This window comes from Sardina pilchardus, chromosome 12, assembly GCF_963854185.1.
Source record: "Sardina pilchardus chromosome 12, fSarPil1.1, whole genome shotgun sequence".
NCBI classification, from domain to species: domain Eukaryota; kingdom Metazoa; phylum Chordata; class Actinopteri; order Clupeiformes; family Clupeidae; genus Sardina; species Sardina pilchardus.
In genome coordinates, this window is record NC_085005.1 from 460,599 (window position 1) to 478,890 (window position 18,292).

Below are 18,292 nucleotides of genomic sequence, written 5' to 3' on the forward strand. Positions count from 1 at the left end.
ACCCTGGAGAGAACGTTAGCTCCAGATTATCAAAGTTCCCCGAACGTTATTACAACAACAAAAAAAACCTTTATATTCTGGTTGTGTTGAGTTAATTGACTGTTGCGCAGTGTTAACTATACATGGAGAAGAATAAGCGGAGTGTCTATTCAATGTCATTTATTAAATGAACTTTCACATAAAGTACGGCTCTGTTCATCCGTCTCCTCGATCAGTTACATTCACACACACACTGAAACAGCATGGCATACACGCATGAGAACCGTAATACCCCACATATAACAGGTAACACCATATATGGCCAACACTATTACCGTACTACTATATAAGAGCGCTATACAGAAAATATGTTTAACACCCCCACTCGCTCTTATCTCATTAGACTGTATGAAAACAAAATAACAGAATGAGGCTTCCTCATAATCTCAAAGTAACAAAACACTCTTTGCACTCCTAAGTGCCAAACATGTCTCCTGCAAACCTTTTCAACTTCAGCTTACTAGCTGGCTTTGTCAGAACGTCAGCAATCATTTGATCAGTAGGACAGTATTCCAAAATAAACTTCCCATTATTCACATTCTCCCTGACAAAATGATACTTAATATCAATGTGTTTGCAGCGTTTCTGTTAACTGGATTTCTGGCTAGTGCTATGGCACCTTGATTGTCTTCATACACCTTTGTCTGTGCATATTGGTAAGTATCTATACCCCTGAGCAGTTGTTCTAAGTAGATACATTCCTGTATGGCTGATGCTAAGGACATGTATTCAGCCTCACAAGTAGATAACGCTACTGTTGGTTGTTTTCTTGTTTTCCAGGATATCAAAGAGCTTCCCTCATTTAGACTGACACAATACCCTGATGTACTTCTTCTATCCGCTGAATCTGATGCCCAGTCAGCATCACAGTAGACCCTTAGACCTAGTTTTTCTGTGTCATTTCTCCTGAAGTATAATCCCTGATCTGTTGTACCTTTGAGATACCTGAACACATGTTTTACTGTGTTCCAGTGTTCTACTGTTGGCTCAGTAAAGTGTTGAGAGAGTTTACTGACCACAAAACTTATGTCCGGTCGAGTACATGTGGACAAGTAAATTAAACTACCTACTGCCTCCCTATACTTTCTTGGCTCTGTAAATTTTGATAAGTTGACTTTACTTAAAAAATGTACGCAAACTCATTGCCTTGAAAAAAGTAAGTTCAATGAACTTACATTTTTTAAGTGAACACTGCTTGTTTATTCTGAGTAAGTAACACTTAATAACTTACACTTTTTAAGTGAATACAACTTATTTATTTTAATTAAACTGTACTTAATTAGCTCATGGTTCTTAGTACTCATATACCTAGAACCCATAGTTCTCATGGAAGCTTGTTTTTTCTGAGTAAATAATACTAAATTAGCTCACATTTTTAAGTGTGTACTACTGACTTGTTCTCTGGTTCAGTTTACAATGTCTATACAAGCAATGTATGTAAAAACATCTAACAAAAAAAATGAAATGAGAAGGTTGGTTTAGGTTAATCACAATTTTTTTTATTTTTAATTATCCAGCATTCACATAGCAAACTACCCTGCCATTCAACCTATTTAAAGTAAAATAAGAGTGCTTGGACTCCGCAGTAAAATAATAATAATAGTAATAATTATTACATAGTAATATCAAGCAGAAAATGAATATTATATTATATCAAGCAGAAAAAGGTGCCACCATAACACCTGACAGCAGCTTGGACCCTGGAAATGATGTTAGCCGTCAATCTCCTCAAGAACAGTGAGCACATCAACACATGAGATGGTCCCATCAGTCACAGCGTCCTGTGAAGACACATATGCAAAAGAAAGTCTTGTTATCATGTGTTGCTACTAATGAACAAAGCTGTGACCACAAACTGAGTCCACCTGAACACAATCTACTTTCCAAGTGTCAACACTTACCAACTGTCCTCCTACCAACTCCTCCAACCCCAGCACGAATGACAGATTAACCAAATGTGACAGTTCAACGAAACCTTATGATACTGGGTTGGAGGAGCTGGTAGAGGACAAGTTGGTAAATGTTTTTTGTAATAAACTCCGGGTTCGCTAACTACGTTGTTGGTGCTTCCTTTTAAGTGTAGGGACCCTGAGCAAGCTACTGATGAGGTTTGGTGCTGTTTTTAATATTATTGGTTAAAATGCTTTTTTGGAAGTGTTTGCTCACCGCCAGAATAACACTTAAAACTATTATGGAAAATGTCCAACTGGCCCCCTCCTCACCCAAAGACATTGACAATATAAACATGCGGAATAAGTGGCAATTTCCAATGTGTATTGCATAACATACATACTGTACATACATAAATAACCATAACTAGATATGATAACTTGCTTTATTTCTTATTATTATTATTTCCAAGTATACTTACAAATGCTGTGCTGTAGAATTCGCTGGATTTGATCCATGTAAAACAGGAATTCCCTTCAGGACAAGAGTGCGTTGGGCTATCACAGTCGATGTCTAATGATAGAGAAAATAAAGATTAAGACATTCACAAGACACAAACTGCTACTTTAGCAAATAGCCTTATCAGCACGAAAAGTGCAGTACTTACAAGTTCATTCAGGGATTTGGTCTGCTTGACAACATCTCTGTAAGAGAAAAGATCATGTTAGCACCAAGCTCAATGAAATGAACTCAATTATATAAATAGTCAATAGTAAACTAATGTTTTTGCTCAGACAAAATAGGCCTACTTTGTATTGATATGAAATAACATAAAATCAAAGAATTTGAAAGCAATTCCTGTAGCTGCTACCATGAGGAAAATAACTAGCTAGTGCTAATGACCAAGCTGCAATAATTCCAGTTGAAAAATGCTAGCTAATATGGAGGTCGAACATACTAATCATGATTCATACCATTTACCTGTTACACATGCAAACGTGAAACTGGAGTTATTGGCTTTGGAGTTTTTAGAAATAATCGTTTTCAGTGATGAAAACACATGAGCCACGTCCGAAAAGAGTCTTTGGTAGATCTACAGTTTAGTGTTTCTAACAGATAACGTTAGCAACAAACGTTGGGCTAGCGATAGCTAGACGCTAGGCTATGATACTTAACATCACGGCAGGCACAAGTCACATAGACATTGACATATGGTGAACAAAACGTAACTAGCGTTGAATGAATAATACATAAAGAAAGCAAATCGATTTCAAACGTTTAACTACCCAAATGAGCCTGTAAAGTAGCCTACTCCAGCGATGTCCATGCGTGTTTAGTGTGTGTCGTGTCGGTTGGTTTCTACTAGAGGCTTCTGCGCATGACCAAGTGTTGTACTAGTGTTTTGTGAGTGACCTGAACTTAAAATGATTTAGTTGGTTTGACTTTTCGCTCCCAAAGTACTACTAACTCAAATAAAGTGAGTATTCTCGACAGATTGGTCAAAACTAAGTCAACACTACTTAATATTTCTTATTAATTTGAATGTTAGAATTTACAGTTCTCAGCATCCTCTGTGTATTCAAGTTTTGGTTCACATGGCGTTTCTCTAGACTTGCAATCCTGCATTTCAAATCTATCTAGAATCTTTCTCACATATCTCTCCTGTGACATTTTGACTACACCATCTGCTTGTTCAAAATCTATCCCCAAGAAATGTCTCAGCTTTCCCATGTCTTTCATTTTGAACCTTTCAGTGAGCATCCTCTTTACATTTCCCAGAACATACACATTATTAGCTGCTATGATCAGATCATCAACCCAAATTATCAAGATAACCTCTCATTGTGTTTTTCTCTTGTATACACACAGGTATCGGCTGGGTTATGTACAAAATCATTCTCAACTAAACATGTATGCGACATAGCATTCCAATTCCTCCCTGACTGTTTAAGACCATAGAGAGATTTGTTTAACTTGCACACAAGTGTTTCACCTAATTTTGACCTTTTCTCATAACCCTCGGGTTGATCCATATATATTTCACAGTCAATTGGGGCATGCAAATATGCTGTCTTAACGTCCATCTGGTGTAAGACTAGATCATCCTGCACTGCCTTTTGCATGACCACTCTCACACTTGTCATATCAGCTGTGGGTGAGAAAGTCTCGTCATAATCAGTGCCTTGTTTCTGACTGTAGCCTTTTGCTACGAATCTCGCCTTGTATTTGTCAGACCCATCAATTTCTGTTTTAAGTGCAAAAACCCATCTGCCCCCCACTGTCTGTTTGCCTGGTGGCAACTGAGTAAGGCTGAAGGTTTCATTCTCCTCCAGAGATCGCATCTCCTCTTTCATGCACTGTTAAATATTACTGTGATTTCACAATACCTTACAGCATTATTTCACAGTAAATTACTGTACTCAAACATTTACTGTAAAATCACAGTAGCTCTATCACATTACAGCACCTTGTTGTGAAATTTGAATTGCACTTGAACCGCACAGCATTGTGGGGCGATTTCTAATGCTCCCCCCTCCCACCCGCACCTGATGCCACCCTCAACTGAATTTTCAACTCAGCCGTCCACCAGTGACTTCAATCATCACTTTTCTGCATGTGTAAGCTGTACAAACTCTGTCATCATTTCCAAGGTAAGAAGGACAGTGCTTTTGTATGTTATTTAGAAACGGGAATTTAATTAAAAAATATATATTGGTGTTATACTGTAATGTTTACCAAAACCCATTGTGTTAGAAGTGGCTGGCTAGCCATTAGCTAGCGAGCTAAGAATCGCTAACATTTGCAGAGTTAGCTTTTTCAATAGCTAACTTCACGATTATGTGCAATATCTGGAATGGTAGTTAATATCATATCCAACAATACGTCTGTGTAAGATGTCGTTGTGAATGTAGTTTTAGTTTGAATGAAATATCAGGCGCAAGTAACGTTTACGTTAGCTATCTTTAAAGTGGCTGATTGTAGCCATGCAGGCTAACATTAAGTTAACATTGCAGACACAGATGAGAGTTGTTAATGTTACTTTCCTAACTAACGTGACTTTTAAGAATTGTCATGGGACATAGGCTTAGGTAGATAACTTAATTTAAATTTGATATACAGTAGTGCCGATACAAAGGGAAAGAGGACCAGTAAAACTAATGAATGTAGTAATTTATCTCCCACCTTAACCTTAACTAAACTGCAGTTTAGTATGGCCATTGTCATTAACAGACGTGTCAAGGATGTGAATGGGGGTATGATGCACTTTAGGTTGTGAAGGGTAGTGTTTGGCTTCATGTTCTTAATTTCATAGCCCTTATTTATCCCTTGTTTGATATACCTAATCTGCGCCGAACTATGTGTTTATTTAAAATGCATATGAGTGTAGTAGTGCTTCAGTGATGATCTTTTTATCTTCTGTGTGTTTTGCAACTTATTAATCTTAGTCTCCCTCTGTTCCCTCTGTTTACAGACATTGCATTGTGAGTAGGGATGTCACGAGAACCGATACTTGCGATACCTCTCGATTCCAAAATTAAAAAACACCGGCGATGCCCATTTTTTCGAAGCACCGTAAGCACCGACGCCAGCATAAGCATCGGTGCTGCGACTCTTCCGGAACTGATGGGGGCAATACAGTGTTTCCCACACATAGACTAATTTGAGGCGATGCGCCACAGATTCAGCACCGGCCGCCACATATGGTTTCGTTACTTTTTATTTTATTTATTTATCTATTTTTCAACGCTATTGAAAAACACGCAACATTCGTTAAGCTGAATTTCCTTTCCCTGCTCTCCCTCTCTGTCACTCACGCGTCTGTCTCTCATGCATGCACACACACACAGTCCCCTCCGTGCACACAGCGTCTGTCTCCATGAAAACCAACCAATCATTCCTGGAAGCGTGGTCGTACTGATGCACCTGACGCTGCCCGGGTGGATAGTTCTTCTTCCACATCGTTTGTAGACTATGCGTGCAACTTTACCAAACAGTAGAAGTAAGCTCACTCTCCTTGGCCCGCTCTCGTGCGTGGTCAATGGACACCCGCCCGCATGCACATTTAATCCAAATAAAACATTCACAATCGTGAACGCAATGACGCACAGAAGACGACTAGCTAAATTGCTGTTTAAAATCCGGTTAGCATCATTAGCAGGCTATGCAGCAGACATTTGATTAAAACTTGCATTCAAGTTGACTGACCATCTCAATACCAATGTTTTTCAACTCCAAGACTTAAAAGGGCCTGTCCCAAGGAGAAAAAGTAGCTTACCTTGAAACTTAAACACATGTGGGGATACTGAACAGTCCAACCAGTAGAGTAGCCTATGATAAGATTAGCCTGCTACTTTGTTTACAATATTTTGAGGCTTCAACCAGACGGCTGAATTTAAGAGGTGGAGTTGTAATATGAATAGTTGGCTATAATCTGCATAAAGTTTGCTGTTATGAAGATCAGAAATTTCAGTATATAGAATGTATGAATAGTTACAGAATGTGTGTGTGTTTCAAATAAAGACTTTGCATCTTGTAAAAAAAATCATTCACATTATATGAAAGCAAAGCGATAAAAAGGCGATGCAAGTTGTTGGTTTTTATACAGTAGGCTACAATCCATTAGAAAAGTGATTGAATTAATTATGTGTAAGCCTATGTGATATGCTTGCAATTGGATACTGTATTCTGTTATGCACTGTAGAAATTATATTTCAGTATTCTGCAAATATTTAAAGAAATTCATTAAGTACATGGGATTTTAGAAAATCCTTTTTTTATACGGTAGTATCGAATTTGGCATCGAGAATCGTGTAATTTTGCTGGTATTGGCACCGACTACTGATTTTTTGGTATCGTGACACCCCTAATTGTGAGGACTGGTGCCCTGGGAACACTGAGCGCATTCTCGAAAATTCCAAATTTGTGCCACTTCCATACGAAGACAGCCCAGAATAATGTAGGTCCGGCCCTGCACACATTCACATACAAACAATTTACAGAATTACATATAGCATTATGATGTGTGCATTTATTTGTACGTTTATCCCCTCTCTTCCTTGTCTGTTTGTTATGATTGTGTAGTGGGCTCCATCAACCATCCCGGGTAAAGTCGGTCTGTCCTGATTGCACTACTTGCTAATTGATGACGTCTAGAAGCCATAGCTGCTTCCCTCAATGTGGCGTAAGTGTTAATGTGTTTTGAATGTATTTATTGGTACCATTGTGAGTGCTCTACTGTGAATGAATGCAGCTACTTAAAATACTATACTCTTGAAATATCCATGTTTACCATTGTGTTGGTGGTAATGTAAAGTGTTGTGAATATCTGCCAAACTGATCATATTAATTATTTCAAGTGTATTGTATAGAATGCATACTTATGTTAAATCCTATCTTTTATTGACAGAGCCCTCACAAATAAACTGATACCAGGAATTAACATACAGTAGATGGTGATGGTGGTGGTGGCAAGGGTGCCTTCACAAGGTAATTATAATATCTGTTTGTACATTTCATTGACTTGTCTTACTTATTTTTTGATGCTTAATTTTTTTAATCTTGCTCAACCATGACAAGGTGTATGACAATTGCTGTTTTATTTTTTAGGTGCCATGTCACAATCTCAGTGTGGAGCCAAAGGCTGCTATTGCAAGTCAGATGGGGGACGATCGATGTAAGGCATCAGAAAGGTGGTGTACGTACAAAGGCTGGAGCTGCTGGAGACAGTGTTGCACTTAGGTATGATATCACACAGATATACTATTGCTCAGAACTGTGGGGTCACTTTGAAATATCCTTCCTATCAAAAGAAAAGCACCCGACATCTGCATTACTTATACTGTAACTATTGCATCTGACTTATAGGTTGCTAATGTGGGTATTTTTTTTTATTTGTCACAAAAGATTACTAGTTTGAGTAGTTTGTATTAGTTATATTCATGGACAGGGCCTATTGTACTCTTTTACAGATACTTGATTTACTGCCGAAGGTACCATCAGAGCACCACCCTACCCCTGCAGGACCAGAAGAGGACGGACAGGGGGCCAACATTTTTTAACACTCTGACCATGGACTATTTAAACCATTGAGGTAACGCAGACGTCTGATCCCACTTGGCTAAAACAGAAGACTGAGGAGGAGTTTCTTTCCTCATGCCATTCGCATCCTGAGCACACATACTACATTACATGGACTTGCCATACTGCACTTACACACTGCACTATTTACCCCCTGACTCATTCCGTGTCAAATCAGACAAGGTTATGCTGCACCGTCTCAGGCCTGTACAATATTTTTTTGTTCAATCCTATGTCTTCATATTATAATGTTTGTATGGCCTGCTCAATGATTTTCATTGAAAAGTGTTCATTAAAAGTTCAAATGGTATTTTCTTTGTTGTTGCTTTTATTGACCAGATCCAAAACATGTTGGTATAGGTCAGGTAAATCACAAATCAAATGTTCAAATGTACAATATCTTTCACTGTAAATTCACAGCAAATTGCTGGCTACTGAGTTGCATTACTTTTACAGTAAAAATTAAAATATACAGTATGGTATTGTGATTATACACAACATGATACTGTAAATTTACTCCAAATTGCTGGCTACTAAATTGCATGACTTTTACAGTAAAAATTAAAATGTACAGTATGGTATTGTGATTATACACAACATGATGCTGTAAATTCACAGCAAATTGCTGGCTACTGAGTTGCATGACTTTTACAGTAAAACATGAAATTCACAGTAATTTACTGTGAAATAGTACCGGTAAATTACTGTGAAAGTCATGCAATTAGTAGCCAGCAATTTACAGTAAATTCACAGTGAAACATTTGTCCACTGCCTCGCTTTGGTTGATGCAATGCCAATGGCGTCCTGGTAAGTTTGAGGTATGTCACACACCGCTCTGTAACAAGAGTCCACGCATGTGTGCAGTCTGTCCTCCTTGTCCTCAGTCTCAAAATCTTGTAGATGAGCTGGTTTCTTTCTATTTCTCGGTGGGTATCTTTTGGTCACAGTCTCTGTGCCTTCACCTGGCTGTGTGTGCTCAGTCTTTTCAGGTGAGGTCTCAGTAACACCACTTTGATCACCCTGACCTGGGGCCTATTGCACAAAACTAGGATAAGGGATTAACCCGGGATATCTTGGTTATCCTGGCTCAATTTATCCGTGATCCAGTTGCACAAAAGCGGGATAGGGGGCAGCAGGATATGTTATGGTATAAGTTACCATGGCGATTTATTCTGTGGAGCTAGCCTGCTCCTGACCAGGCTCACAGCCAAGATAAGTTGATTCTAATGGTAATTACATAATCTGATTGGTTCAGCTAGCTGTCATTCAAATGAGACCTCCACGTGATTTTTTTAAAAGAGCTGTAGATTCCATTTATATATTATTTGCAACATGCATTTACTCGCAAAACACAGCAGAATGTCTGCCTAATACCATATGGATGTCATTTAAATTATGGTGGCCTTATAATTAATAACATAGCCTACTCGTTGTTTGCTTCTTTTTTGACAGATGTTTGATGAATAGGCTGCTGTAGTAGTTGATTGTAAGTGGAGGGGACACTTTTCGAAGGTGTTTTGAACTAATTCGGCTTTTAAGACAAATTAAGATACTTTGTGCATCTTTGCGGTGGCAAAGCGCTTCCTAATGACGTTGCGTGCCGAGACAAGGAAGCTCTCACACACGTGGGTGCATACGTAAATTTGCATTCAGTTGATCTGCCACACCTACTCCCGCTATGTAACAGAAATAATCATGATCCCCCATCCAAAAAAGTAAAACTTTACCTCGTTGTTAGTCTATATCAAAAGCGGTTATTCACTTTGTGTGCATGACGCTATTTTTCGCGTCTTTTTTATTCCAACCGTGAGAAAACAAAACCGAAACGAGAACGCGCACACATACCGGATAACTTACACCTGGCTTGATGAATCCGTGTCTGCTTATCCTGGATTGGTCTTTGTGCAACCAATTAAGCCGGTATGCTCTTGTTTTGGATTCAGTGATCGCAGCTCAGTAACTTATCCCGGATATCTTAATTCTGCTTTTATGCAACGGGCCCCTGGTACATTTTCATCAACAACACTCTCTTCCCTGTTGTCAACCCTTGTGTGTACATCCCCATGTTCTAAGTGTGACTCTGATGTTTGCGTTTCCCTTTCCTTGGTTGTTTTAGTGGTGAATTTCACCAGTCTATGCTTTTGAATCCTCTCTGTGTCTGGATAGTATACTAGATAGGCTGGGCTGTTTCTATCGTAGCCTATGAAAACACCTTGCTCACATCTAGAGTCCAACTTGTTTTTCTCTTGCTTGTAAGCAAAACACACTGATCCGAATTTTTGTAATTTAGATATGTTTGGTACCTTGCCTGTGAATAGCTCGTAGGGCGTTTTCTCTGTGCGTCTACTGTAGCACCTGTTTCTCACATAAGCTGATGTCTGCATAGCGTAGTTCCATAGCTCATCAGGCAACTCGCTTTCTATCAGTAGGCATCTGCTCATATCACAGAGTGTTCTCCAACCTCTTTCTGCAGTGCCATTTTGGTGGGGTGAGTAAGAAGCAGACGTCTCGTGTCTAATCAGTGCCTGAAAGTCTCGACTTGTAAACTCAGTGCCGTTATCTGAACGGATACACTTGATTTCTCCATAAGGCGCTATGTCTGCTAAGAATCTTTCTGTGGCTTGCACCGTATTGCTCTTGGACTTAAGAAAGTACACAAATATAGTACCTGAATAGTCATCTGTGAAGGACTGCGCATATCTGTGTCCTTCTTTGCTTGGTGTGGGCATAGGCCCGGCTAAATCAGTATGGACTAGTTCTAGGGGCTTCTTTGCTTTCCTATCTGGCTCCCTGTTTCTTGTCTGAGTGAATTTTCCTTGAGTACACACATCACATGACTGATCCAACCCAGTACCTCCCTTAATCTCCATGCCCTTTACAACACCTTGTAACCTTTTTACATCCTCAAAATTACAATGACCCAATATTTGGTGCCATGTCTGTAGATCATGACATACATTACACTGATCAACATCTTTTTCAACAGTTGGCAAGTAATACAAATTCCCAGTCTCATGAATGTCAAACCTGCTACCATCCTTGGTGACCATGTGACTGTCCCCCTTCTTGAAGGTGATTGTAGCTCCTCCATTTGTTGCTCTTGCCACTGAGAAGATGTCGTGTGGGTATGATGGCATGAAGAGTGTATCTCGTAGCTGCGCTGTGTGCTGTCGTCCAGCGTCGTCTAGTAGGTGGATCACCGCCGTTCCTCTCTGTTGGGCCATTCCACTGCACTTGCTTCCATCAGCTAATTCCACACAGTGGGTCTCCGGCTGGAACAAGCTGTCGAAGTTCTTGAACTTGTTGATGTCGTTCACAATGTGGGAAGTTGCTCCCGCGTCCACCATAATGCCTTTCTTTTTCACGTTGAGTGGTGGTCTTTCACTTTTCACATATTGCGCCATGAAGAAGTGATCACCATCACCATCTTGTTCCTCAGCTACTTTTCTGGCGCCATCTTGTCCCCCCTTTTTCTTATACAGTGATTCGGCATGCGTATTGTTCCTACAGTAATTGCACCACACTTTCTTGTAACAGTTTCTTGCCCTGTGTCCTTTTATTCCACATTTATAACAAGTCAAGTTGGCATCTTCTTCTTTTCTGTTGCCTTGTGGCTTGCTGTGGCCTCCGCCCTGTCGTGCATTCGTTTTCATCACGTTATCTGTATTCGGTTCGGTCATTTTCATTTTCTCCGATTCTTCATAGACCCGCAGTCTTCTTTTAAAGTCTGCAAACGTAACGTTATCCTCATTCTGCGTTACATGCACTGCTAATGGCTTGAACGAGTCTGGTAGCCCGCCTAGCATCATGGCTACGATTAGTCCATCGCTCATAGTTTCCCCTGCATCTCTCAATGCTGTAATGATGTTCTCTGCCCTTATCAAAAAGTCTGTAACAGTCTCGTTTTCTGCCATTCGCAGCTTTGTTAATGACGTGTACATATTTATAATCCGTGGCTTACTTTTACCTGAATAATGTTCTTTAAGTATACCCAAGGCTTTCCTGCCATCATCAGCGGCTTCGTGCCTGATTAGTGACAGGCTTTTATCGTCTATTAGCCTTACCAGCTCGGCATAGCAGTCAGCATTTTTTCGTGTGTCCTCATCACTCGCCTGGGCAGGTTCATGTAGAATGGTCTCCTTCAACTTCAGAATGTGAAGGCAGCTTAAGAACCTCGTTTCCCAAAGGTCATATTTCTCTTCAGACCCGTCGAATAAAAGTTGCGGTGCTGGGATTCCTGTTGCTCGGTTAGCCATCTTCTGACTCCGCCAATTTTCCTGCTTCTTTAGCTGGCTAGCTAGCTATCGCGTAATACGTCGCGTTAAACTGTTTCACACTCGCTTATCTTCGGCCCTGGGCCCATAACCTGTTGAGTTAATTGACTGTTGCACAGTGTTAACTATACGTGGAGAAGAATAAGCGGAGTGTCTATTCAATGTCATTTATTAAATGAACTTTCACATAAAGTACGGCTCTGTTCATCCGTCTCCTCGATCAGTTACATTCACACACACACTGAAACAGCATGGCATACACGCAGGTATGAGAACCGTAATACCCCACATATAACAGGTAACACCATATATGGCCAACACTATTACCGTACTACTATATAAGAGCGCTATACAGAAAATATGTTTAACAGGTTGCATTTCTCTTTTCACACAACGTTGCTACTTAGTTGTTTTTTGGTATCTTATTTGTATAACCATATCGGTATTTTCTGGTTATGTGCGTGGGGTTGATTATTGTTGATGAAAATCGCCCCAGAGTTTCTATGAGTTTCCAATTGCACACGGCCAGCAGCCACACTGCAACTTAGTCGGAATAATTTGTTGCAAAATCGACATATAGGCCTATTCTATTCTTCCCCCCTCTGTTGGATTGATATAGGCCGACCAGAGCCAGCCCGTCTAGCTAAGAAGGGGCCAGCGCGAGAAGAGGTTGAGAAAGCCTACTTCCATCATCTCGGGTCCATGAAAAAAACAGCCAGCTGGTGTGTTGGTGTGTTAACAGACTCAACCTCGCTTAATTTTAAGACATTTGGATAACACAGATAAAGTTACTCACGTAGGCCACTGGCTGTATAGTATCGATCACATTCTTCACATCGTTCTCCATGCACTTGTTCCATTAAGTCCAACAGTCAACAGGCTTTTAAAAAACACTGTAGCCTACAGGGTAAACCGGGTGGAAGCTTGCTAGCTAGCCATAGTCCCAGGCAGGCACAACGATTTCATGCTAACTGCAAATCTGACGAATAGTGTTGGATTAATCCATTATCGATTAGAGTGGCACCTGAAATGCAGTCATGTTTTTAAAGCTTTATTTGTTATGAAAATATGATGATGAGGACTCCAACGAATTCTTTCTCAAACGTTGAGACTGCATCTTAAACAGCACAATGTTCCCGGGGGAGAATTGTTTTCTATTAACACGTAGAGCCTATGTTTACTGTTGTTCACTCAGCCTATCCCACAATTCCCAGTCCCAATTTCAAACAAATTAAACCAAAATCCATCATAATTCTGAACCGAGGACTTTTAATGGAATACGATGCAATAAAAGCAGCCAGTTTTGAATTTTGAAACAATGTGTTAGGTTAGCGCCTGCTCTGCTGATGTTTTGATCTGACTAATCATTTACTATAGGAAAAAAGACACCGTAGACAAGAAAGTATTAGACATAACCGCATGTAAACATTTAGCTGACACATATGGGAGTCAACAGGTTGTATTCGTCGCAGTTCAGCAAGCAGCTAATAAGTGAAAAAAGAGCCTATACGTGTAGTAAATTGTCATTGCCTTAATCATCAGGGACGGTCGCTCTGGCTACCGCCGTTCATTCCGACATACCCGCACTCCGACATTGACGTCCAATTGTCGTAGTGGAGGCATGTCTCTTTATGGGAGAAAGTCCCACCACTCCGACATTTTTTTTTTTCATGGTCGCAGTGGCGGTATTTAACTTTTTTTTCAAACAACGTGCCATTCCGACATGAGGTCATTAATAGGCTATTAATGTCATAACTATATCCAATTGTGTAAAATAATAAAGATTCACATTTAAAATGTCATTGTGAAGACTTCTTGATATGGTTACGTGTCTGTTGCGTGCACGACTCGGGGAAGTGAAAGCAGTTCTATAGACATGGCAAGTTTTCTTCTCTGTCTCATTATTCGCGGACTAAGTGGAGCTAAATTAAGTTATTATTTTGCTGTCACTTCGTCTGAAGGTTGTATTTGGTATCTGTGGATAGCTCTAGCTCTCCTCTTTTATCTGACATGCAAGCCGTATCTTTTTAACCACGGTTTCACGAGTAAATCAAACGAAAGTCGCGGTAGCCGAAGCTATATGATTCTTATTTGTTTGTCACTTCGTCTGTTTCTATAACACAAAAGGATCGATGTGTTTGGTATCAATGGAAAGCTCTGTTTCTCCTCTTTCATTTGATATGCGTGTTATGTCTGTGCGATGCCTGGTCCCGGAGTAATTCAAGCGAGAGCAGTGGCTGCGTGGCTGAACGCAGAGCAATATAGACTGTAGATATACTGTCATTTAAATTCATGATTTTATTTTTATTTTGATCGTACAGACACGTGTCTAGTCTCATTGGAAAGAGCTCTTTCATGCAATATAGCCTAGGTCTCATCTGGCTGTGACTAATAATCGCAGAGCAATGTAACAGAGAAGAATGGGTGTGTTTTTTGACGCACTTTGCGTCCGTCGGGCTCATAGGGTCCGTTAAATTGACGTGGAAAAAAATAGGATTTGTAAACTGTCGGAATGGGGGTAATAAAATGTGTCGGATTGGCAGCATGTCGGAATAACACCATGTCTGAATAGCGGCATGTCGGACTGGCAGGATGTCGGACTGCCGACATGTAACCGGTCGCTCTCCCAGATCACAGCCAGCTAGTCTATCGTCGCAGACGGCGAGTGTAGCCTACAGCAGAGCCGTGTCTGGATGACACGATAAATCAACATATGTTTTTCCCCTTTACACTTTGTTGCTGGGAGGTTAGGGGAACGTTAATGCAACCAAATATTGTAACGTTCCCTAAAGGGTAGGAGAACGTTCTGCTAACCAAAATAAATAACCAGAAAAAAACGTTGTATTTTCGTCAAGAAAACTTTCCTGGGGAACCTTGTGGCAACTTTCGCAACTTTCAGGCAACGTTCCCCTAACCAGGAAAAAAAACGTTCTAAAAACGTTCTCCTAACCAGAAATTGTTAGCTGGGTCGGCTTCTGGTGCTCTCCAGACGGCCTATGAATTCCGCCGGGTTGGTCTGATCAGCTACGGGACTGTGCATCATCTATTGCCCTGGGACTTTTATCGGCCGTCTACTGATGCAGTCAATTGGACTAATAAGTTGGCGTGGACTTTTCTGATTTTGTTTGCTTTTATTATTTATTAGGGCCCGAGCACCGAGGTGCGGCCACTGAAAGTGGCTGCACCATAGGTGCAAGGCCCTATTGTTTTTGCTCAGATTATTATAGTTTTTTCCGTCTTACCTGTTTTTTTTTTTTTACACCAACTTGGCATGCTCTAAAACTCTTGTAATTTGGCAGCCATTTGTAGAATTGCAATCGAAGCTCAGAGACAGAGCTTTGGCCTAGGGTGTGGCTCAGGGACTCTATAGCGCCACCTAGCGCGCTGTCTGTTGTGGTTGACACATACATTCATGGAAATGAACCAAATTTGGTGGACATGTGTGTTGTATGAATCTGAACAAGTTTTACATTTAAACTACATAGTGCATCTTTGAAGAATTTGAGTTATGATTATGATTATGATTTTTGCACATCATGTATTTTGAAACACTTCTCCTAGACGGTTTATCGAAATCATGTCATATAAGCACTAAAATGATCTTGAGGGGTTGTCCGAGAGGAATTGCGAACAGATTTTTGAATTTCAAAAGTATATCGAAATGGCGAAGGTTTGAATTATGGCGTTTTATTATGAAACAGGAAGTTGGTGTTAAAGGCAGAAAAAAGGTTATGAATTGGATGTAATTTGGAAGCTACATGTGGAATTGCTTCTGCTAGTCAGAGACAGAGCTCTGGCCTAAGGTGTGGCTTTGGGACTCTATAGCGCCACCTAGAAGCACGTTATCTGTTGTGGTTCACACGTACATTCATCAAAATGAACCAAATTTGATGGGTATGTGTATTATTGCTATGGCTAGTCAGAGACAGAGCTTTGGCATAGGGTGTGGCGTAGGGACTCTATAGCGCCACCTGTCTGTTGTGGTTGACACAAAAATTCACGAAAATTAACCAAATTTGGTGGGCTTGTGTGTTATTGCTATCGGTAGTCAGAGACAGAGCTCTGGCCTAGAGTGTGGCTTAGGGACTCTAGAGCGCCACCTAATGCATTTTCTGTTGTGGTTGACACGTACATTCAACAAAATGAACCAAATTTGGTGGGCATGTGTGTTATTGCTAAAGTTATTCAGGGACAGAGCTCTGGCATCGGGTGTGGCTTAGGGACTCTATAGCGCCACCTAGTGCATTGTCTGTTGTGGTTGACACATACATTCACGAAAATGAACCAAATTTGGTTGGCATATGTGTTATTGCTATAGCTACTCAGAGACAGCGCTCTGGCCAAGGGTGTCTTAGGGACTGTATAGCGCCACCTAGCGCATTGTCTGTTGTGGTTGACACACACATTCAGGAAAGTGAACCAAATTTGGTGAGCTTGTGCGTTATTGCTATGTCTAGTCAGAGACAGCTCTGGCATAGGGTGTGGCATAGGGACTCTATAGCGCCACCTAGTGCGTTGTCTGTTGCGGTTGACACAAACATTCACGAAAATTAACCAAATTTGGTGGGCTTGTGTGTTATTGCTATCGGTAGTCAGAGACAGATTTCTGGCATAGAGTGTGGCTTAGGGACTCTAGAGCGCCACCTAATGCATTGTCTGTTGTGGTTCACACGTACATTCATCAAAATAAACCAAATTTGATGGGTATGTGTGTTATTGCTATGGCTAGTCAGAGACAGAGCTTTGGCATAGGGTGTGGCGTAGGGACTCTATAGCGCCACCTGTCTTTTGTAGTTGACACAAAAATTCACGAAAATTAACCAAATTTGGTGGGCTTGTGTGTTATTGCTATCGGTAGTCAGAGACAGAGCTCTGGCATAGAGTGTGGCTTAGGGACTCTAGAGCGCCACCTAATGCATTGTCTGTTGTGGTTCACACGTACATTCATCAAAATGAACCAAATTTGATGGGTATGTGTATTATTGCTATGGCTAGTCAGAGACAGAGCTTTGGCATAGGGACTCTATAGCGCCACCTGTCTGTTGTGGTTGCATCAAAATGAACCAAATTTGATGGGTATAGTTGATGCTAAAGTTATACAGAGACAGAGCTCTGGCCTCGGGTGTGGCTTAGGGACTCTATAGCACCACCTAGTGCATTGTCTGTTGTGGTTGATACATACATTCACGAAAATGAACCAAATTTGGTGGGCTTGTGCGTTATTGCTATCAATAGTCAGAGATAGAGCTCTGGCCTAGGGTGTGGCTTAGGGACTCTATAGCGCCACCTAGCGTGTTGTCTGTTGTGGTTGACACATACATTCAGGAAAATTGACCAAATTTGGAGGGCATGTGTGTTGCTCATGCACATGCCCACCAACACGCACATGTTGCTTTGTTAAGTTCCGAAATGTCACAGGTCTCCGCACCGCAGGTGCTCGGGCCCGCCATCGCCGCTTGCGGCTATATTTTGATTTGTGTTTGTTTTGTCTGTCTTGTATGTCTTGGGGGGTATTCCATCAAGCGAGCTAACCGTAAATCGCTAACTTTGATAAGCCTCGCTAATTTTAGAGAGAGTCCGGTTCCATTACTCCCGCTAACAGGAATATCAGCTGAGTTGCTGGGGTAACATATGCTTCTGAACTAACCTCACTGAAAGAAATAACTCATAGAATTTACTTTAAAAAATCTTAGTAACAATTTACACTCAGTTTTTTTGAGTCAATTTTAATGCTGTAATGTTGAGTGCAACTTACTTAGGAAAATCAAGTAAAATTTAGTATTTAGTAAAAAAGTATTTTCATGTTGGAATACTAATACTACTAATTAAATATTAAGCACATTCTTACGTAAATCTTGCTTAATTCTCTGTGATGAAAATGGTACCACACTCACAATAAGATTATAAACCATTTGCTTTATTATTACATCTTCAGCAAATTAAAGTTATTCACACTAAACATTTAACACTGTTAACATTAAACACACTGTACATTAAAGAAATATGCCACC

At 40.5% G+C, this 18,292-nt stretch overlaps 1 long non-coding RNA gene across 1 annotated transcript; it reads left to right on the forward strand.

Moving 5' to 3' along the window:
* The first annotated feature begins 6,795 nt into the window (after window positions 1–6,795).
* LOC134098491 (uncharacterized) lies at window positions 6,796–8,317 on the forward strand. The gene is made up of 5 exons (XR_009941058.1): window positions 6,796–6,886; window positions 7,012–7,111; window positions 7,337–7,416; window positions 7,537–7,668; window positions 7,899–8,317. It is a non-coding gene; the product is annotated as an uncharacterized LOC134098491 (long non-coding RNA).
* The last annotated feature ends 9,975 nt before the right edge of the window (window positions 8,318–18,292 follow it).